Genomic DNA, 24543 nt, shown 5'->3' on the forward strand with positions numbered 1-24543 from the left:
TGGGTGTGTTCAATGCATACAGGGAAGGAGTAGGATGCTTGTGTCCAGCTGCCCTCTCCAGTACAGATAAACCAGCAATAATACCTTAACCCTCACCAGAAATCTCGAAGAGCATGAAGGTTTTGATCAATTGGACCCTCTGACTCTCACATTAACAAGTGACTTCATCTTTTGAAGACCAAATTTCTCAACCTAAACTATAAACTTTAATGGACAACTTCACAAGTTATTGTTAAGATTAACTACAGTACTAAATCACTGTTCTATTATATTTGAGGAATTATACTCAGTTTTATATTGTTATCTCATTAATCCCTGGTAACAGCCCCCTGGATTAGCAATTATTGTAACTATTTTAAAAATGAAAGATCCAAATTACTAGACAGTTTAAGTAACTTGAAAAGAATACTAATTAGAAACAAAGTCATATCTGTCTGTTTCAAAAGCCTGGGTTTTGCTCATATATCAAACAATACATGATAATATGTGAAAAAGTCTCTTGGAATTGTAAAGTTTTATATTAAATAATATTTTCAAATGAACTAGATAAATATTTAGTTCAACCTCTCTTTTGAACTCCAAATAGCCAATGTTATATAGTTATAATCTTTTTTTTTTTTTTTTTTTGAGATGGGGTCTTGCTCTGTCATCCTGGCTGGAGTGCAGGCATACAACCTCGGCTCACTGCCACCTCCTCCTCCCGGATTCAAGCAGTTCTCCTGTGTCAGCCTAGTGAGTAGCTGGGATTACAGGCGCGTGCCATCATGCCCGGCTAATTTTTGTATTTTTAGTAGAGACGGGGTTTCACAATGTTGGCCAGTCTGGTCTTGAACTCCTGACCTCAGGTGATCCGCCAGCCTTGACCTCCCAAAGTTCTGGGATTACAGGTGTGAGCCACTGCATCTGACCAATCTGTTTTAATTTATGTAACCACAAACCGTTATATATTGAACATCTTTTTAATATAAATCAAAAATATCATTTCATGTTTATGTAACCCTGCTAATGGTGTCATGTTCATATTCTTTTTAAATGAGAAATAAAAATCAGCATTTTTCAGGGGTGGAGAACAGGGTCTTGCTCTGTCGCCCAGGTTGGAGTGCAGTGGTGCAATCTTGGCTCACTGCAACCTCCACACCCCGGGTTCAGGTGATCCTCCCCGGTCAGCCTCCAGAGTAGCTGAAACTACAGGTGTGTGCTACCATGCCTGGCTAATTTTTCTGTTCTTGACAGGGTTTTGCCATGAACTCCTGGACTGAATTATCTGCCTGCATTGGCGTCCCAAAGTGCTGGGATCACAGGGATGAGCCACTGTGCCCAGCTGAGCATTTTTCTTATACAAAATAATTTAATCATACTTAGAAAAAATTCCATGCCCAATCATTTAATACCTTTGGAAAACATAGAAAAGCACAAAATTTCAAAATTATCCATATTCCCACCCCCAAATGACCCCATATTCCCATGCCCAAAATGACCATTTTAATATAGTTCCTTTTAGCAGAAAAGTGCATACTGACAGAGTAATATAAGTCTAATAATAACATCATAAGGCATATACTCCCTATAATTTGCTTTTTTTGTTAAAAATTTTTTCCTTTATTTCAATAGCTTTTAGGGTACAAGTGGTTTTTGGTTGCGTGGCTGAATTACATAGTGGTGAATTCTGAGATTTTAGTGCACCCGTCATCTGAGCAGTGTATGTTGAAACCAACATGTAGTTTTTTACCCCACAACCGCCTTCCACCTTCCCCATTCTGAGTCTCCAAGGTCCATTATATCACTCTGCATGCCCTTGTGCATGCATAGCTTAGCTCCCACTCACTATAATTTGCTTTTTCAGAAAATAATATATTAAATTTTCCTCATCTCAATAGATACTGTTATATTATTCTAATTTTTTAGTAATATTATAACTACACATTATAACATTCTCTAATGCAGGTATTTAGGTTGTTTTAGAATTGCAAACAATATAAAGATATATATTTTATAGAGTATATCGATTTTTGCCCACTTTACTGATATTTCTGTTGGATTAATTTGTAGAAAAATATTTTCTAGGTTAAAAGGTATGAATACTTTAAAGTTTTTAAGAAATATATCTCTTGCCAAGTTGTTTGATGAAACTGTTGAGACAATTTCTTCTTCCACCCCTTGCTCCTTGACAGTGTATAAAGGTGCCAATAGTTTGATAGATTAAAGAACTTTATCTGATTTAATTCATTTATTTAATTTTTAAATTTTATTATTATATATGTTTACTGACTAGTTTTTATTTTTTATGAATTACATATTAACCATCTTTTCCCATTAGCATATTCATCAATTTACATTGATTTGTGAAATATAGTAAGGTTTATGTGACTAATATTTTTAGTTTGCTCTTTACTTTTTATTTGCGGTCATTTTGGAGGTACAAATGTTTTAAGTTTTAATGTTGTTAAATTTATAATGTTTCCCTTCAATGGTCTCTGACCTTACTGTTTTGTCTCAAAAGTCCTATTCCACTCCATAATTATATAAATATTCACCTACAGTTTCTTTCAGTTGTTTGCTTGCTTCATTTCTTCATTGCCTTAGTCCACTTTTGTTGCTATAACAGCATAACTGAAGCTGGGTAATTTATAATGAACAGAAATTTATTTGCTCACAGTTCTGGAGGCTGGGAATTCCAGGATTGGGGAACTGGCATCTGGTGAGGGCCTTGTTGCTGCATCATTCTATAGTGGAAGGTGGAAGGGCAAGAGAGGACATGAGAGTGAACTTGCAGCCTTAAGTCCTTTTTATAATTGACATTAATCCATTTAGGAAGGCAGAGCCCTTATGACATGAATGCCACTCCTTAGACCCCAACTCCCAACATTGCTGTGTTGGGGATTAAGTTAAACGTGCTATTTGGGGAACATATTCAAACCATAGCATTCATTAAGCTTTTTATTTTACACATGTTTTACTGGAAATAACACATTGATCTATTCATAAATCTCTGTTTTATAGATTCTGAATCAGCCACATCTTTCAATTCGATCTCATGGTGACTAGTTTGGTAAAGACAAGCTTCATGTTGTTTATAGTCTCCCCAAATTTCCAGGAATGTTAGCATATTAATGGAAAAGATAGTCTTATCCACCTCCCTAGAAAGAATATTAGCTGAGTTATAGAAATACAATTAATAATGAGATATATAACAGTTATTAGTTTACTATGTTTCATTATTAATACTACTTATGTTTCATCATTAATACTACGTATATCATGAAGTCCTTATTCTCCTGGTGTCTGCTTATCTTCATAAAACTCATACTCAGTATCATTGGAGCATAGATGAGATGGGAATTGGGTGAGCTCTGATGCAATAGAAGCCACAACTTCTGTGCCATTGCTCCCCTCAAGGTCATGTTTCTTTGAATTCTTTGACATTTATTGACTTCCTCCATTACACAACGCACATTTCAAAAAATATTGCTTAAGTTTTTTATGGTAACGATTATTTTTCTTCTGCTAGCATCCTGGGTCCTTCTTTTCAACTTTTTGTCTTGATAGAATGGATTTACAATTATCTAAAGAACAATTCATAACCTGGTTGCATCTTTTGAGAACTTATCAGCTGTGGTCCATTTAGAAAACAGAAATGACATTACATATTTAAGAAGAGAAAATTTAATATGAAGAATTGTTAATGAAGGATACAATTGTTACTTAAGTAATTGAAAGAGTAAAAAGAGAACTATAAGCTCTTGTGGAGGGAGCAACGGCAAGAAATAGCTACCACCCTTGGGGAAGAGATAGAAATTATTAAAACTTAGAAGCTTAAATGAGAGCTCCCAGGGCCTGGGAACCAGACCTTGAAAACAGGAGCACGAGCCAGCTGGAGCTAGTGCATCCAAAGAACAGTGCATGATGAAGCTGGTTCTGCAAGTGTTGGAAAAAGTGAAACCAGGATTTAGTATTTTCTATGAGAACGAACTGCCCTGGTTTGGGTAAAAAAAAAAAAATGTATTGGTAGGTTGACAAAGTGAGGAAGTCAGGAAGACCACAGGAAACAAATAGGAAGGAGCAAGTCCCTCCTCCCTCTTCCAGGCTCTCAATTTCCTTCAGTACCTCCTGTTGATAGAGTCTAACGTTGATCTACCTGGCAAAGCAGAAATGTAGGTTGAAGTCTGAGATTCAATATCAGAATGCAGAGAAGAAAAAGGTAGATTTGGAGCATGTCTTACTCCATTGGCTGTTATAGCAAAATATAAAATTATAAATGGGTAATTTATAAACAACAGAAATTTATTGCTCATCGTTCTGGAGGCTGGTAAGTCCAAAATCAAGATGCTAGCAAATTGTCTGATGAGGGCCTGCTGCTTATAAATGGTGCCTTCTATATATCTTCTCATGGCAGAAGAAGCAAACAGGCTTCTTCATGCATCTTTTATAAGGACACTAGTCCCATTCACAAGGGCTCGACCCTCCTGACCTACTTACCTTCTAAAGCCTCACTCTTAATATCAGTACATTAGGGATTAAGTTTCAACACATGAATTTTAGAGGGAAAAAAACTTTCAGACCATAGCAGAGCCCTAAGGCAATAGCTTAATAATTGGCATAGGGAAACCTTCCCTGTACTACTTACTAATTTTTCTTCATTCACTTTTTTATACTTTTAGAATCCTTAACACGGACCTCTCACACTCCCATCCATACCGACATATCATGCCCATCTCCTGCTTTGCAGAATTCCTGACTACAATGCTACTTGTGACTTTTAGTTCCTTCGTGATATTTTTTGTTAAAATGTTTCATAACCACATGTATTACTATATAGGAAAGTGACTTTAATCTCCAGTATGGGAATAAAATTGGGCTAACTTAGGGTTGACTTATTTCTGAAGTTCTTAGATGATTGGTGATATTGTAGAATAGAGTATTGAGTAACGTGATAGGGCAGCAGGCAAACAAATCTATCAAGAATTTCCTGGTGTTAATTATCTGGACAAAATATGTGCTTCTGTGTGAATAAAAATGTGGATCACGCCAAGTATGTATGTAATTTTCTCACTGTGTCAGGGCGTCAATTTGTTCTATCTATGGAGTTCTAGCTAGAGAAAAAGTAAGTTACAGAGCAAGTGGTTTCGATAGAGGAATATGATATGTAGGTAAGAGTAGACAGTGTCTCATGGAAAAAAATTCCAAGCCTCATACAAAGTAAATAACCAAAGTCATTAGCAGCTGAACTCATAAACTGTAATAAAATTATAAAATATAACAAAGCTGTCACATTATCAGATCAATTTACCCAATAACTTTTCTAATCCTTTTCGCATACATTATTCTAGCAAAATACCCAGATGTAATGATTACAGGAAATTTTCAAGTCTATTGGCAAAAGCTCAGAAGACTTTGGCCCACTGAAAACCTTACTGTATTAGCAGAAGCTGTGTAAATGGGCCATTCTGTACTTATAAGGAAACACCTACTGGCTTCAGTTCAGTTTTTAAGTGACTCTAAGGGAAATTTCTTACCGTTTTTATTGACTATGAATTGCTCTTCCTGTTTAACCAGAACACATGATTTGTAAAATACAATGCTTAAGGATATATAGCTAACCATTTCTCAACTACAAAATGGGGGGCCGATACCTTTACTAAACATGAAGATAAAATCTGACACTTTTTCAATTAAGAGACTATTTCATTTTTATTAAAAAAGGGAATATATGCAGGTTATATCACATAAAAATATTTTGTTGCTCAGAAAATAAATACCACATCATTTAATATTTTAAAATTATTTGAAATAATAGCATTCAGCTATTGGTTAATTGGCACATAATTAATGGATGCCTTAAGATTCTGTAACTAAATCAGGTCTAGATACTCACTTGCTCAGTTTTGATACACAGTTAAATACAGGAAAATAGAAAGAAAACTGTACGTTTTATAAAAACGGTATAAAGCAAAAGTTATAAAGTATTATTTTACCTGCTATTGCTGTTATATAGCTCTTTAAAAATTTAAACTCCTTTATAGGAAACATTTTTTTTTAGCTTCGAGGGGGAATCTGAGAAAGGTGTTTAAAATATGCATTTATTTTTATATAATCCTAATCGTCAATAGGATTAAATGACTACTGAGAACATAGCACTAAAGTGAATCAGCGTAGTTCACTAATTTGGATATAAATTTGAGATAGCTATGTATATTAATACAGAGACTTTGGGATATATCAGAGTATAAGTAGGAAAACGCTAAGAACTTGAAAAACAGAAGAAATTTAGTGTAGGAAACTGGTTACAGATGTGATAAAAGAATTAAGATGCCATCAGGCTGGCAAGGCAACCCAGAATTTAACTGCAGGAAGCCACCAATCCTATACTGAAGAACAAAGAATAGAAGTAGTTTTCCCGAATACCAGAGCACAGGATCAACCGAGAGATGAAATTATAATGGGTCTAGCAGGAGGGATCGGGAGAGAGAGTAACAAAGTATTGAAAATGCCACCTGGGGCCCAGAGGCCGGAGTATGCTGGCTGCCTCTCCTTTCTTCCACTCTCCAATGTCCCACCAGTGCCTTCCTGTTTGAGAAACAGCCAGAAGCCAAGATACATGAAAATCTGGAAAGTGCAGCTGCACAGGACTCAGTATCTCACACCCCTACAGCCTCCTCTTCCCAGGATACAAAGGTGAGCAAAGAAAATGGTAGAGAGGCTGACAGTGCAAACACATCCAGGAAGAAGTCAAGATTATCCAGTAAACTGTGTAACTTACCAGCCAAAGGCAAGTGTTTAATGTGTCCCCCATATACTACCTCTTCTTTAGTAACTGAACAGTCAGAATATGGTAATAAAGTTTCTAGGAAGTTTAACCTTTTCCTTATAGATTACTTAGATTTTTTTAAAGGAGTAAATACTGTATGGTGAGAAAAAAATTGTACTTTCATCTTCTTTAAATTTTTATACCACTCTCTAAACTTTTTAATCCCAATGTACTCTATTTCTTTTTGGTTGAAGAGGGAAAAAACCCCATGAAATGGAAGGACAAGAGAAGGCCATAGACCTGAGGATAGACATATATTTCTGCTACTGTCCACTACAGAAATCTGGTAGGGTGAGGCAGTTTCCCTGTGATCTGGCTGGTATTACAACCAGAAAGGAGAGCAGGTAGAATCACCTCTCATACTTCACATAGAAGGCTGCACAACAAAAGACTTGGAAATCAGACTTAGACACTAGTGCTACAGTTTCACTAAAAAGAAGAGTATGCCTAGAGAGACTGAGTTCTCCTTCAAAGCGTCCAGCTTCTTTGCAATTCTCCCCAGGCTTCCTGAATTGGGGAAGTGGAATTTTATCAAACAGCCTTCCATCAAAACTTCATATCTGAGAATAGAGTTTTAATAGCAACCAGGTGGTCAATGAAGGATTCCAAGGGCCTTCTGTCCTGTAGACATTTGGCCTACATAAATCTTTCTCTTTTCTAGAATGAGTCAACTGATGAAAAAAAAATCCAATGAACTGAGGTCTATGGACATATCTTCAACATTAAAAATAATATAAAAGGGCTGGGCGCGGTGGCTCACGCCTGTAATCCCAGCACTCTGGGAGACCCAGGCGGGCGGATCACGAGGTCAGGAGATCGAGACCGTCCTGGCTAACACAGTGAAACCCCGTCTCTACTAAAAATACAAAAAAAAAAAAAATTAGCCGGACGAAGTGGCAGGCGCCTGTAGTCCCAGCTGCTCTGGAGGCTGAGGCAGAGAATGGTGTGAACCCGGGAGGCGGAGCTTGCAGTGAGCTGAGATCACGCCACTGCACTCCAGCCTGGGAGACAGAGCAAGGCTCCATCTCAAAAATAAATAAATAAATAAATAAATAAATAATAATACAAAATATAAAAGTATAGTTGTGAAAAAATACATACTTGAAAAAGCTTTACTACAGGAAAACTGAAATACATTTTCAAAACTTTCTGCATTGAGTCAGTAAAAAAAATTCAAGGAATCATAGACCTTATAAAAAGAATGAGTGACTATTTAATAGAAAAGATGGAAATAAAAAGGAAGCTTGGGGAGATGAGAAAATAATGTTATTTTTAGTAGGAAACTAGAAATTCAATAGAAGAATAGAAATCTGCATAAGATACTGAGGAATAGAAAATAAAGTCAGTGATGTAGTAAACAATAAATCTAAAACGAAATGGAATATGACAGTAGGACAACTATAAGAGACATTATAATAAATAGAATTTAATTTAGTAATCTACTGTAAGAAAACATTGTGTTTCTGAATGAGAAAATAAAACAAATAAAAAATTAAAAATGCAAAATATTATAAAAGGAATGAATATATTCTGCAATAAGGGACATCCAAATGGAATTTTAAAAAATTTCCTAAATATTTACCAAGAAAAAGTAATGAAAAAAAATCTCAGGCATATTCTTGTAAATTTTTTTTTAATTTCTAAAATATAAATAACTCAACAGCCAAGAAATTTAGGTACAGGAGTTTAGCCTTAATATGTCTTTGTGTCACTAGTGCCTCAAATTGAACCTGCCTTTTTATTCGCATCTTATAGATGGAGATACTGCGATTCAGAAATATTTAAGTAACTTTTTCAAAGTCATGCAATCCTTGCCCCACAAATGTTCACTTGGCAAAGCTGGGAGGATCTACTATGTTAAATAAGGGCAAGATTGTTGTCAAGATATTTCATGTATGTATTGGGCACATGAAGTACTCAGAGCATGGAGGTAGCATCTCCAAATGTATGAAGGAAAATGATTGTGAGAATGAAACAAAGAAATGGATGTTTGTGTTCAACTGAAGTGCCAACTCATTCTACTCAAACAAGCTCACTTTGAGAGTCAATGGCAAGGAGACCGAGCTGCTGGAAATTATTCCTTATGAATTCTTGGCATAATGAATATAAATAAATAAAAACTTGTGGTTTATAAATTAATATGTTAAATAGTACGCAAGGATTTATAATAAAAAACAATCATCGCATGCTCTTGCCCTCCTAATGTCTAATTCTCTTAGCAGTGCTTTTAGCAGTTTTGTTTCAATTCTTCTGGCACACGACCTTTTTTTCTCCAAATATATAGTTAGGTAACTATAATAAATAGAGTTACCACTCTTTTTACATCTCTGTTGGTTAAATTTAACTTTTAATAGCTAGTCAGATATTTGGAAACCATTAAACTAATGTATTTCTTGTTCCTCCTTTCTCCTATAGCAATTTAATCACCATAGATTAAAGAAGAGGGGTTATCAAATGGGATATAGAAAATATGACGCAGAGGGTGTCTTTGCCAGACAAGAAGGGGAGTAAATGAAAGTCCTTTCTAGCCAGTAGACTATGGACAACTGGAGAGGAAGAAGCAGTAGAAACACCCATTTCCACACTTTCCCCTAGCTTCCCACCACTGGGGATGCAGGGTGGAGAATTGTGGGAAAACCAATGACAGTGAGTCTGTAGAAATGTGTTCTTGAACAAGCACAGCCAGAATAGGCATGGAGGCACAGTGCAGTTAGGAGAGAAAGTGTGTAATTTATGATGTCTGAGTCTCTCTAGACTCCTTTGTAATAAAGAATCGATTCACAAGTTCCTGCATGTCTTGTGAAAGACAGTGAAGTGGCTAAGATGAAAGCCAGCTGGCCTGGCATGGGGGCTGCGCCGGCGAGGCTTGAGATGTCCGGACGTGTGAACTGAGCCAGAGGCTGGTGGAGGACTTTGCTGAGACCTGGAGGGATGGCAGCACAGATAGAGCCGAAGTGGGCTTCAGTCAAAAGGAGAGAAATTCAGCAGACCCGACAGAGCTGAGAGAATAAAACACAATTCTTCAATGCAGACACTGGCAGGGGAAGAGAATAGCGTACCCAGCACATAAGGAACAATCCTGAGGAGCCCTGGGGACCCAGGGAACAGGGCACAGGAGCTCACATAGCCCTCTCCTACTGAGAATCTGTATCAAGTTGGTGTTGGAGGGAAGAAAAGTATATGAGGGGAAGGAAATCTTGAAGACAAGGCATTTCTGTGGAATAAATTGAGTTATTGAAAAGAAACAGTTTAAACTGGAAACAATAGATTTAATAGGAGCTTTGCTAAAAAGATTAAATCAATTTTGGAAACACAAATAACTACATGGTTTTTGTACTGCTGCTAAGTGGCAGCATGGTAATATTTTCATACAAATTATATGTTTAAACTTCTAATTATCACTCAATCAATATCTTGTACTTCCTCAATTTGAAAGATGAATATATTTTCTCCTTTGCCTTTTCTTCCACCTTTCTCTTCCTTTCCTCCTGCCAACAGCTGTCCTCTGTAATTTTACAAATATACCAAGTAGATAATAATCACATTTTTAACCATAATTAAATCTTTATAACTTTTCCTTAAAAAACTGATTCTAAAGGTAGAAACTTTGGGAGTCCTCTTCCTGTTTGATCTGTGTATCACTTGGAATATATTTGATCCCCCAGATGGAGGGCCATTGAATTCCTTTTCCAATTTGGAGAGCATCTTTATGTTTGAAGTCCGGAGATCTTGTATTATTTTTAACTGTCCTGGAGTTTTCCCTGGTTGCTCTGTAGGCCTGCTGGACAGTTGTACAGCTAGGAACTCCCTTCATTAATCTCCTTGGTTAAATCCAGTGTCTCTATTTTATATTTACACCCTCACTCTTTTTTCAGAGTAAAATCCTTAAATAAATTACTCAAAAAAGATATGTGGGAGATAAATATTGTAACACTTTGTACATATATCTTTATTTTACCTACAGAATTATTAATAAGGTGGATGGATATGGATTTCTGGGTGAAAGTAGATTTCCTACATGTTTGAAAGCATTGTTTCATTGTGTTTTACCTGTAGTATGTCAGGTGGAAAGTGAAATGCCAATGTGATTTTCATTGCTTTGAACATAACCTGTTTTCTCCCTCTTTCTGGATGATTTTTTTCTTGCCATACTGATGTTTCACATTGATATGTCTAATTATAGGTCTGCTTTCATTTGTCCTGCTATAGCTTGGTGGTCCCTTTCAATCTGAAGGCTTGTTTTGTTTTCAGCTGGGGGAAACTTGCTTATTTTATTTATATTAAAATGACTTCACCTGCTCAATTTACTGGTTATTTTTCTGTTTGTTGCATCTCTCAGATTTTCTGGTCCCAAACTGAAAATTACCCAAATACCTATCACAAATGAGATTAGTACCACACAGAGGAAATACAGGGGAATTCAGTGGAATGCGTGCAATGCTATGAGCAAATTTCAGAAATATAATGTTGAGTGAGAGAAAGCAGGCATGAAAGAATACATAAAATATGATTTCAAATATATGAGGTTACACAGACAAACATAAAACTAACTTACGCTGTTAGAATACTGATAATCTTTACTGGGAAAATAAAGACTAGAAGAAGCAGAAAGGTCTCTGGATGTCATGTTGCCCTGTTTCCACATGTGGGTACTAATACACAGATGTGTTATTTGCAAAAATTCTTCAAGCTGTATACTTTATAAATATACTTTTTCTGTAATTATACTTGATTAAAGAGTTTAAAAGAGTAACAGTAAACTTGTAAAACTAATGTTTGCAATATATTTGACACAAAATACTCATTCTTTAATAGTTCAAAGAGAGCTCTTAAAAATGAAGAAGAAAAAGATAACACTCTTTAAAAATGTATAAAGGACAAGAATTTTTAAAAAATCACCAATGAATACATGCAAGTGACAAACATTTTTAAAAAGGTTAAAACTCACTAGTAAATAAATAAATGCAAAGTAAAATTGGTATGGTATATACTTTATGTTGGTAAAACGAGAGAAATTCTTATGTTGGTGAAGCTTTGGAAACGTGAACACTGACTATTGCAGAGGAGATTAATGCTGGTAGAGACTTTTTGGAGGATGAATTGGCCATGACAGCCAAAATCCAATAAAAGTGGATACTCTGTGGCCTGCTGTGAAACTCTAGGAGCTTACCCTTAAGAATTCATTGTGGATGTTTATAAATATTCTACTACATCAATTATTTATCAAAGCCAACTTATCAGAGTTAATTTTTTTAACAACTTAGCCCAGAAATGAGTGATGGGTTAATGAATTTGTGTTAGAGTTTTACAATAGTATCTTGTGTGGGCTTTAGAAATGATGATTCATATGAATATTTCATTACATTGAAAGATGTTCAGAGTATATTATTAAAGAAAAAATTCCAAATATGCATTTTTTGACACCTCTCCCCCCACCATATGGAAATGAAATGGAATAGAACAAGAGAAAATGCTAGGTTTATCTCTCACAGGTGGATTATCCATAATTTTATTTTATTTTTTGATATAGGGTCTCACTCTGTTGCCCAGGCTGGAGTGCAGTGGCATGATCATGGCTTACTGTAGCCTCAACCTCACAGGCTCATGCAGTCCTCCCACCTCAGCCTCCCAAGTAGCTGGGACTATAGACATATGCCACCACATACAAATTGTTTTGTTTCGCTTTACTTTTTGTAGAGACAGGGTATCACTATGTTGCCTAGGCTTGCCTTAGTTTTCTTAATTTATGTTGCTCTCTGAATTTTCAAGTGTTTCTATAATGAACAAAAAAGTATTTATTATATTTAAAAGATAAAGGATCTTCTAAAATTATTGATGTTTTGCTTTAAATGATACATTATTCAGATTCACAGAACTTTTTTTTGCCTTTCTATGAGTAAGTGTTTTCATTATTTTCATTCATAAAGTTTCTGATGCCAACTAAAATCACTTTAATTTACATATGTTTAAATAGTTGTTTTTATTCCATTCAAATTTAAGTAATTATGTTTTGAGAAAGAGTAAGAAACAAGTAAAGAAAGAAAATCTTGTCTAATTTACTAAGAAAAAGTCAAATTATGTAATCTCTGCATGGAAGCAATGAGCAGACAGATTAATTTTGGGTTTCTCTGCCAATTAACCATGAATACTTCATTCAGTTCCTGAGCTAGGTGCAGAGATCAGACACGATACTGACTAATTATATGCAGGCTAAAGAAAAGCAGGACTGAGACTTACCAGGCTTTGGAGCCTCTCTAATTTCCTTAGATGATTTAAGATTTAGTCAATGGCATACGTCAGGCCCTAGAGGGAATGAAGTTCCTAACTAAAAGCTAAAGATTTAGTTATACAATCTTGGTAACAGTAGAAAGTGTGATATTGAAAGTTAAGTGTTATAATTGGAAGTCTAATTTTCTTTAGACTTTTTGCAGCATATACATTTCACTTAATTTTCCATTCATATGCAATAAAACTACTGATGTAAAACGGTTGTGCTATTGCATGGATGCTTTTAAAAGTGTATTCTAGAAGTGCATAAAAACCAAGATAGTCTCCTGGGAGAGGCAAGAGGGAAAGTGCAAGAAGTAATATCCATGAAGGCAGTTCTTAGAAAGCTATATATTTCAAAATAGTAGTTAACAGTGCTAAGTCAGCCAATTATATGGTGTTTCCCCTGAATTATCTTTTTTTACCCTCTGATTCTGTAAAGTGTACTAATTATGTAAATATAATCTAATTTACCCCAACTTTCAAATAGTTAACCTAACATTTAATCTCAATCTATGTTTGGGTAGCAGGTATGAATTTCGGTCTATGTGATGTTTTACTTTCAATATTACTTAAGATTTATTTTTATCTCCCATTTTGTCAGCTGAAAGAAATTTAATCTCAGTTAGTTCAGGGTTTACCTACTCCTGGGCCTAGGCTCTCATTAAGTTCCCAGAGGCTGACAGAGTGCCAAGTCACAGGATGGGAGGGCATCTGTTACTCAGTGTCTCCCTCTATCCAGATGGCACTGCTGGGATGTGTTTATTCCCATCTGGTCTTTAGTCATTGGTCTCTGTAGGTAGATGCTGAGTCATCCTTTATCCTAAGCACTAGACCTTTTCAATTTTTCATCTGCTTTCCTGCCCTTTCCATACCCTTTTGGGTTTTAGTAAACTATGGATCTGACTAGGGTCATTATCACTTTGGTACTACTCTGGGATGTACAGAATCATACTGTCCCCTTGGTATGGAAAACTCTGTCCCTTGGTATGGAAAACTCTGTCTCCTGTATCTCCATATTTTTACATGTAGAGATCAAGCTGATTGTAATCTGTACAACTACCACATAGAGATTTTGTGCATATTAAAAAATGGAACCCCCTCTGGGCAGATCAGCCCTGAGAGCAGAAATGCCCTTCTGTGGATGTGCTTCCTCCAGGTGAGTATACTATCACTCAAGGCACATGCACATGGCTTGCTGAGTGGAAATGCAAGCTGGATTGCTTTTTTCTTTTCTTTTCTTTCCTTTTTTTTTTTTTGTTTTTGTTTTATACAGGGCCTCACTCTGTCACCCAGGGTGGAGTCCAGCGCTGTGAGGCATGGTCATGGCTCACTGCAGCCTCAGCTTCCCAGGCTCAAGTGATCCTCCCACCTCAGCCTCCAGAGTCGCTGGGACTACAGATGTGCTCCACTACACATCTGGCTATTTTTTATATTTTTTTGGTAAGGGTGGGGTTTCACCTGGGTGCCATTTTGCCCAGGTTGGTCTTGAACTCCTGGCTCAAGCAATCCGCCTCCCTTGGCCTCCTAAAATGCTAGGATTACAGGCAAGCTCCATCATGCCCAGCCACACACTGGATTGCAATCTCCTTATTCATCACGTCGCATGATTCAAAGTACATTTCTTTTTTTTTTCTAATACCCCAAGTCTACCTCTTTATTCAATACACAGTTGTTTAGAACACAGTTGTTTAGGCAGCTGTCAGTATACCCAGCAGTATAATAAACATATTTCTCAATTATATCCAAAAGGCCATTGATGTTTTTGTTAAATGCCTTGCTGATGTCGAAATGCACAATATCCTTGATATTAACTTGATTTCAAGTCTAATACTCTATTTTTAAGGTGAGACTAGATTTTCACAACTTTTGATAGTCACTCCTCATTATTTCTTTTAATCATTGATAGATTTCATAAGTGCTCATAAAACTTTTAACAACCTTCTAAAGTTTGCCTTAATTTCAATATCATGCATACAAATACAACATTACTAGAAACAAATGTTCTCTCTTCATTGCCTTCTCTAAAAGTAAACATTTTCCAGCCCCTCTGATTTGCAAGGAATTATGGTAGATACTATGTGATGCATGGAAAAAAAAAACCCACCCAATATGGCATTTTTGAGGGTGTGAGGCTCTGGGAAAGTGTTAAAGAAGGAAAATTATATTTATTTGTCTGGGATATTATAAAATGTTATTTATTTGTAAAAATATACTTATATAATTTTTAGGTCTGTGATATTTTAGGCGTATTTTATTATGTTTATTTTTCCCACCAGATTCATGTGGTAGGTATTATAAATTTTATTCTCATTTTATGGATGACAAAATTCATATCATGAGAGGTTATACTACCCAAAGGCCTCGAGCTATAATTTCAGACAAATGCATCTTCTTCCAAAGTCAATTCTATTCTATTTAATAATAGTGCTCAATGTTAGTGTATTTAATATTAGCTTATTAAAAAGCACATTCATGGGTCCTATCCCTAGAGATACAGATGCAGTCAGTCTAAAGTAAGCACTACAATCTAATTTTTAACAAGTATTCCAAGTGATTTTGATGGAACTACTCTTTAGATCATAGCTTGAGGAATTGTACTAAAACACATGGCCTCAGAAGTGACAGTCTTGTATGGAATTACCAATGCATAAAAACTTACAATAAGAATAAACGGGACTAATTGTACAATGCAGTTACAAAGCACCTTAGAGAACTAGAGACAAAAACTTTGGGTGAAATGTGAGTGGATCTGGAAGACATTTAATCTGCACATTAAAAGTTGGCTTTGATTTAACAGGAAGATATGATAGAAAGGATCATGCACATATGTATAGAGATAGTAGAAGAAAAATTAAGTTCAGGATGACTACAAGTTATAGTGCAAGGTGAGAGGTATAGAAGATAATATCTTTTGCAGTTAGGTTGTACATGGGTCATGCACTCAAAATTCATCTATGCAAAAAAACATAGGCTATTTTAGATAATGTGAATCTTCTATTTTTTTAAAGGACCATAGTGATGTTGATCAGCTCTGTTTGCTTCAGATGATAAAAATGGAAGTATTAGGAAGAATGAATGAGGCAGGGGTTACAATCCACTTTAGAAACCCTTGTTTTAGACCATAGATGTATAATAGTATCTGAGAGAATGGAAAGTGAGTAGAATGAAAGGGACAGATCTCAGAATGCTTTCATGTTAAAAATACCCAGATGTATTGATTGACAGTAGCTGCTAAGGAAAGAAAAAAGACTCAAATATTTCTTTAACACAAAACTAAGGTGGCTAAAAAAGTGGTACACAGACAGTGGCCAAGGGATCCTGATATCTGTGGGTTGGTGAGTCAAGTTTAAATATAGCCTGCAATCCTAGACTACATTTTCAAGCCTAGCAAGGCTTTGAAGTAGATAGAAATAAGAAATAATAGCTTGAGGAAAACCCAGGGTAAGGAAAGAAGGTGATTTTTTTTTTTTTTTGAGAACCGAGGAAATTTTGTGTGTTTATAGACTAAGATTGAGATAATGAATTAAGACACAGGGTGAAATTACGGGGCAAATAAGGAAACAAATGATTAGACAAAAAGAAGACAGAATGAAATTAAGATGTTAAATGAAGGGAAAGAATAGATCTCTTTAAATACAAATAATTGCTATGAAGCACTCCGTGTCAGGTCTTACAATATCTCATTTAATTTTCACAACAACTTTAAGGTATAAATTTGTGAACCCAGAAAATCTGAGACAGGTTTCAGTTAATTTAGAAAGCTTATTTTGCCAAGGTTGAGGACGTGCCCGTGAAGCCTCAGGAAGTCCTGATGACGTGTGTCCAGGGTGGTTGGGGTGCAGTTTGGTTTTATACATTTTAGGGAGACAAGATATCAATCAATATATGTAAGAAGTACATTGGTTCTGTCAGAAAGGCAGGACAACTTGAAGCAAAGTCAGGAAGACTAGAAAGTGGGAGGGAGCTTCCAGGTCACAGATAGGTGAGACACAAAGAGTTGCATTATTTTGAGTTTCCTATTAGCCTTTCCAAAGGAGGTAATCAGATATGCATCTATCTCAGTGAGCACAGGGATAATTGGAATAGAATGGGAGGCAGGTTCACCTTAAGCAGCTTCCAGGCTTGAGTTTTTCCTTAGTGATTTGGGGGGCCCAAGATACTTTCCTTTCATATTTTTTTACATTTATTTTAAATTGGAAGAAAATGAGGTGATAAATAATTGGTTTAAGATTATCCAGTAAGAAAGTGGCAAATCCATATTTTTTTTTACTTTTTTATATTGTTTCTTTCCTTTGTGTCACAAGGCAAATAATAATGATTGAGAAATTATAGAAAACCACTTGAAAAAGGGGAAAATAATTTGAAGGAATTTGAATTGTTTTAACTTTTTAAATAAACAAGATAAAGTCATTTGCTTATGGATTTGGCTGCATCTAGAGATTGGCAAAGGTCTAAATTACTGGGAGATAGTTATTGAAGAGATAATTAATTTTGGATAAATAATAAGAGAATAATTTGTGGTTAATATTCATTAATCAGTTGCAGTTAGATTTTAAGTTTGTGATGAGACCAATTTCTGCAATAACATGAGATTTCTCCTGCTATACTTAGTCATTTCAAATGGAGATGGAGAAACAAATATTAACATGGAATTAGGAACTACCAAAGTATATAAAGCAAAAAATTAATTCTTGGCTGCTTATTCGAGATCACAGCTTAAAGATTGACCATGGTTAGTCTGGTTAAGGAAGTAAATGAGGCCAGAAGAGAAGCTCGGGGAATAGGACCAGATTAAGGGTTTACATTGTGCAGTAAAGGTCAGTATTTGAAGGATTCACACATTGGGAGATTTGGAAGAAACTGATGCTGGGATCAGATCTTGAAGGTTGATCAGTGAGAGGCGATGGTGTGCTTCAAGGTGCTGCTGCATATGTGGGCCGAAGTGGAGAGGATGGGCATTAGAGTTAAGATGTTTTGAAACTTAAGGGCTCTGGTGTTGGAAAGGGTATCCATGTGAACAGTCACTTAAATTATGGTAGAACAAAAAAAGGAGAGCAAATATGTAATGTAGTTGCTAAAACTGAAGAATATGGAGTACTCTCTTGCAAATCATTTAAATGATGGACAGGAAAAACAGTGTAAACATATCATATGGATTACAGAAGAGAGGAAATGGGAAGCCAACAGGAAAGAAAGAGGATGTCAGCTCATTTCTTGTTATTGTGAGAAGAAAATTTGCATAGCACCTTGCACAATTTATGTACACAGTAATTTTATTTAGCTTTAAGATAATTGTGAAGGTGACGGTTTCTGATGAAACAATAACTTATAATTTAATTACAGAGTTACTTAACCACTGCTAGATCTCAAAATATGTATCATTGAGAAATTAGATTTAAATTGAGGTACTTAATTATTTCCATTAACATAGATTATTACAACAGTGATGAAGTGGAAATTTTATAGTCTTCAACTTGTGATATGAGTAAATGAAGTAAGATTAGTGAAATTGAATAGACCATAATTGTCAGGATCCATGAGCCAGATACTGCCTATGTTATTTTTCATGTTTCGGTCCTTCTGGGCGACATAAATTATCTTTCAAAAGTTTTGGTACTATGTATAGAAAAAAATGTAACAAAGAGCTAAATATTTGCTACTGAAGAAAAGGCAAGCAAGTTGCAGTTTATTTGGAGTTGGCATCACTCCACAAGTGTTCAAGATTTCTCATTATAACCTCTAACTCAAAAAGATGTTCTGCCCTCAAGAAATAATATCTAAATGTCTATAGTTATTTAGAGTTCAAATAATTTTCAGTTGCAAGTTTTCAGTGGAAAGAATCTCTGTGTTGTTATTTTTTAAGGAGGAAATTTTTATTTTTCATCTGTGTAAGCAGGCTCTATTAAAGCTGACAGCATAAGAAGTTTTGGAGAGAACTTTTTGACATCTATGTGATGTGCTCAGAAGAAAAATAATAATTCTAAATTTTAGCCAAATTGAAGCCTATCTAGAAAGAGCTAAATGGACATCCCAGCATATTAATCTCTGGCTTGTTTGGTGCAGCTTGCTTTGATAATTACATAAAAAGATTACAGTAACAAAAAATCACACCTTAGTTAAAGGTGTGTTCTCCATTGTAAAGCAGTATTTTGGTTCTGTAGTTCAGTCATAGCAAACGTGACTGAATGAAAATTTAGACAGGTCAGGCCTCAATCTACAAGAAATGCAAGGGAGAAAAAGTCACTTGTTCATTTTTACTCTAGAAGGAGTAATACTACAAGATGTTTTAATGTTGAATCAACAACTTGCTTTGGATTATATTTTCTAAAATGTAATCCACTACCTGTCTTTTTTCTTTTTCTTTTGAAATAGTTTTAGACTTACAGAAGAGTTGTGAAAATATTACAGAGTTCACATATTCTCTTCCCTCGGTTTCTTCTTTTTACAATTTATAAACCATGAAACAATTATCATTCACATTATTACAATACCATTAACAAAGCTACACCCCGTATTCAAATTTCACTATTTTGGCTCCTAATATACTTTTTCTGTGCTAGGATCTAATCCAGAGTTCCACATTACATTTAATTGTTGCCATAGTCTCTACCAATTTGTGATAGTTCCTCAGTTTCTTCTTCTCTTTCATGACCTTGACATTTTTGATAAGTACTAATGGTTACTTTTTAGAATATCTCTCAATTTGAATTTGCCTTTAGTTTTCTCCTAAGGTTGAGGCTGTACATTTTTGGGAAGAATACCACAGAAGTGATGTTATTGTCCATCTATGCCCCTGCATCATATCACAGGTATTTATGATGATATATCTTTTTTACTGGTGATGTTAACCTGGATCATTTGGCTAAGGCAGTGTCTGCTGGCTTTCCCACTATTTTTGCCCTTGTAATTGGTTAAGTATCTTCAGAGTAATACAATGTGGGTATGCAATGTTTCTCCTCAAACTTTTGCCCAATTTTAGCAACTTCTTGCCTGCAACAATTATGACCGTAATGTTTGTAGTTGGCCATCTTAAAAAAAAAAGCACATTTGTTTCTAATAATGGTATATTTAAATGAAAAATGCGAACTCAAATCAGTCAACATTTTGCTTTTTATAGAGTTATCAGATGGCTATCTACAGGTTCATAGTTTAAGCAATGCATCCTAAAAGAGTTAAAGGACGTGAAGTAATGAAATAGAAATTTTAATTATACTACCTGTATTTGCTGCATAATTGGAATTTCATTTCCATTCTGAATTTGTTGGGAGAAGCAGAAACAGCTTGATGCTTTAGTGGGCTGGCATGTTTGCAATGAAATGTTCCAAGCTTCTCAGCAGTCAGGTGAATATCCCAGCCTGAGGTCACCTTCACTGTATATCCCTAAGATAAAAGCAATTTTAGAGTATTTTTGATCCTGAGGATGTCCTAATTATCCAGTTCCAGAAATTGCCAGTTGAGGCGATATTCAATTCTAACCCTAATTTCCATTTTAGACTATTATTATTAATACTACTATTATTGTTATTAAACAATTTTTACTCTTGTGAAATTTCCCAATTAGTTTAATTAATTGTGTAGTCTCTAGGTTTCTGAATATTTGAGACTCAACAGCACTAATCTTTCTTCTCCACTTCCTTCTTTTATATTATCTTGTTCTTATTGGTGTGTAATTCCAAAGAAACAGGATGGGAGATGATAATTATTTTAAAAGCCCTGAGAATTTTTAGTTTACTATACAAAAACCTAACTTACATTCACACAAAGTTTATTCTATGAAATAATTTTCATAAGTGAGAAAGAATGTAACTATCTATGAGGGCTCTATGTGTGTCTTTTTATTTGTAATAGTTTTATCTTACCTGCCTAGAACAGCCCCTGACATATACTAAGTTCCCAATAAATATTTGTTAAATATTATGTTAAGTGAAATAGCCAGGAACAGAAAAGTAAGCACTGCATGTTGTCACACACATGAAAGCTAAAAAATGTCAATCTCATAGAACTGAAAAGTAGGAAAACTGAACGAGGATACCGTAAAGGCTGGGAAGCGGAAATCTAAGGGGGGAATAGAAAGAGATTTGTTAAAGGATACAAAATTACGGCTAGATAGGAGAAATGCCTTCTCATGTTTTGTACCTCTGTAGGATGACTATAGTTTATTATACAGTTTCAAATAGCTAGAAGGAGAATATTGAACTTTTCCAACACAAAGTAATGATAAATGTTTGAGATGATAGATATGCTTATTACCCTGATCTGATCACTGTAAATTATATGTATCCAAACATCACTTTGTACCCCATGAGTATTCACAATTATTATTTGTCAATTAGAAAAATAAAATAAATAAAATTGTGTTCTTGTAGACATAAAACAATTGCTGAGTGAATAAATTAATTTTAGGCAAAATAAAAGCCTCCTAACACCACAAGAGTGATATGCAGAACTGATAGCCCTATCTCTTCTCCTCATTAACTTTTTATTTCTTTAGTCATTTATGAGTATGCATTCATGGTTCTTATTTTACTGTATGAGTTATAATCTGTTACTATCACTATTTTAATCCTCAAATTTTTGGACTGGGCTTTCTTGACTAGAATGTATCTGTTCCTCAGCCGACTGTGCATGACTGATTTGAATGCCAGCTGCTCCTGGGTTGCAGCTTAATCTAACACACTCCTCGTAACGCACTGTCTATGCTGAAGTGTTTTCAAGTGAGTTACAGACACTGTAACTAACATAAAGGTCCAGTTCTGTGGGGAATCAATTAAAGTTGAAATATGGGCCTCCAAGTGAAAACCATAAGCTTTGAAAAACAAGCATTTTGAAAATGTTTTGAAGCATGAGTATCAGTCAGGCCCTCAATGAATTCGGGTAAGGCTTGTCATTTGATGTATCACTTATTGAAGCACACAATTTCTTTGGTATTTTGAAAAACAATTATTCAAATTTATATGTTTCTTTTTTTTTTTTTCTTTGGGAAAAGTCTTTTTAGTTTGAATCTGCCTAGGATTAGAAATAATGAAATGTTCTTTGAAATTAGTCTTTTGCTGGCTTCACTTCTGGTGATTTATGAAAAGTACTGGGACTTGAGGTTTCTTGTTAATTATATCTGTAATAAGTTAGCTATTCAAACAGTGAAAAAATTCCCGTGTGCTAATTCAAACTGATCTTGGGAAAATTAAAATCTTTTATAAAGTCTATATATTATAGAATAGGGATGAAATGTAGATGCTCACTTTCTTTAGTAGTTTGCTCATTGTATATCAAATTTTATGTTCATAAAAATGTTTGTATTAACCTCATTTCTCCTGATTATTACTTCATAAATATTATTTTAATAAATTTATAGAAGAGGCCTATAAAATATAAAACATATAAAAACCTACAATAATCTCACATTTTTAAACTTCAGAAGTAATTTAGATAAGGATAAGCTCAGTTAGATTTTAAATTCAAGGAACGTATAGTATTTCTAAGCCAGTCAAAAATGCTTAGAGCACCGACAAACATGGTAATCATAATTCCATCTTAATTCTGTTTTTTCTTTCTGTGAGCTATTAATTGCCTTTTAGAGAAAAAGTAAAAATGAAGAGGGAGATATGATGGCAGAATATAATTTCTCCTAATGCTTTGTAGCTCCAGCCTACTCATTTTCATACTTTCATTTAACTCTAACAACAGTCCTATGAATAAAGTGTCATTATCACTGTTTTCCAATTGAGAAAATTTAATTTTCAAGATAACTTGCCATGGTTATTTAAATGAGTTCACTGTATTGGAAATGGGACTAAAACCTAAATGCTTTTACTTCAAATCCTCATTTTTCACTTAACCATGCTTTGCTTTGTGAAAATGTGAAACGTGATGGAAAGAATATCCAGAAAATGAGTTGTAGTCTTGTCCCTACCATGTATAATGTGTGACTTTGAAGTAGCTTCATGCTCTCAGTTTTCTCTGAGGTCTCTTCTGGCTCTAAGTTGCTATCTGGACATTCATTTGGCACATCTTCATTGGGTGCCAACCCCCGCCCAATCACTTCTTAGGCACTGGAGATAAAGGGTGAATTGTACCACTTTTCTCACAGAACTTATGTTAAAGTGGGCGTCTTATAGGCCATAAGCAAGTAAGCCCATATATAGGTGGAACTTTTATTAAAATTTATGTAAAAGGAGAAAATTCTAAGACTTATAGCTGGTTAAGAGAACGTGAAGGACCTGTTCTGTAATTTCATTACAGAAATTACTTTTAATTAATCAATTAAGTTTTTAATTAAACAAATTGGATATATTTATGGTGTACAACATGATGGTTTGAAATATATATACATTGTGGCATGACTAAATCAAGCTAATTAACATATGCATTATGCATTACCTTACATATCAGTTTTTTTGTGGTAAGAAGACTTAAAATCTACTCTTTTAGCAATTATAAAGTATGCAATGCATTGTTATTAACTCCATTCACCCTGTTGTACAATAGATCTGTTGAACTTAATCCTTCTGTCTAACTGAAATTTGTATTCTTTGACCAACAGCTCCCTGCACAACCCCCTGACCAGTCCCCGGTAACCAGCATTCTACTCTGCTTGTGAGTATGACTTCTTTAGATTCTACATATAAGTGAGACCATGAGGTATTAGTCTTTCTGTGCCTGGCTTATTTTATTTAACATAATGCCCTCCAGCATCATCCATGTTATCGAAAATGGCAGGATTTCCTTCATTACAAAATTTATTAATATGCATATTATTGACCAAAATCTGGACCTTTCAGCCAATCTTAATAGCTAATTTATTTTAGTGTGATTGATTTAACATTGATCATCAGGTTCTGAGTTTTACTTCAATAATAATATAGATATAATTTGATTTCCACTGTATTTTATATTTTCAAAACCATATTTGGTTAAGTATACTGAATTATTTTCTTTTCTTTGGGCATTGTATTGCTAAGTTTATGTGATGTATGCCTGCATTATATAAAACAGTTTTATTGAGATATAATGCCAATCTTCTCATTTAAAGAGAAAATACAGTGGATTTTTGTATGTTCACAAAGCTGTGCAACTATTACCACAATTAATTTTAGAGAATTAAAATAAAGACTTTAATTTACAATGGCATCATATTATGATATGTTTAAGGATAAATCTGACAACACATGTGAAAGACATGTACACTTAAAACTATAAAATATTACTGAGATAAAGACCTAAATAAATAGATATATCATATCTATGGATGGAAGACTCAAAGATATTAGGATGTCGATTCTCTCCAAGCTGATTTATAAATTTAATTTAATCCCAGCCAAAATCCCAATAGGCTAATTTTTGTTAAAAATTTAAAAACTGATCTAAAGTCATCTAGAAATGTACGGAAACTAGAGTAAACAAAAGCATTTTGAAAAAATAAAAAAGAAAACTGGAAAACTAATGCTATCCAATTTCAAACTTATGAAAAA

General features: G+C 34.7%; 1 long non-coding RNA gene across 1 annotated transcript in view; it reads left to right on the top strand.

The window, feature by feature from the left end:
* The window catches only part of LOC129533012 (uncharacterized), a 74847-nt gene extending 51191 nt beyond the window's left edge, over positions 1-23656 (top strand). Inside the window, exons 2-3 of the long non-coding RNA XR_008679013.1 lie at positions 19795-19884; positions 23616-23656. This is a non-coding gene — a long non-coding RNA (uncharacterized lncRNA). The remainder of the gene's footprint in view (positions 1-19794; positions 19885-23615) is intronic.
* Positions 23657-24543: the final 887 nt, after the last annotated feature.

Source organism: Gorilla gorilla, chromosome 3 (genome assembly GCF_029281585.2).
Source record: "Gorilla gorilla gorilla isolate KB3781 chromosome 3, NHGRI_mGorGor1-v2.1_pri, whole genome shotgun sequence".
NCBI lineage: Eukaryota > Metazoa > Chordata > Mammalia > Primates > Hominidae > Gorilla > Gorilla gorilla.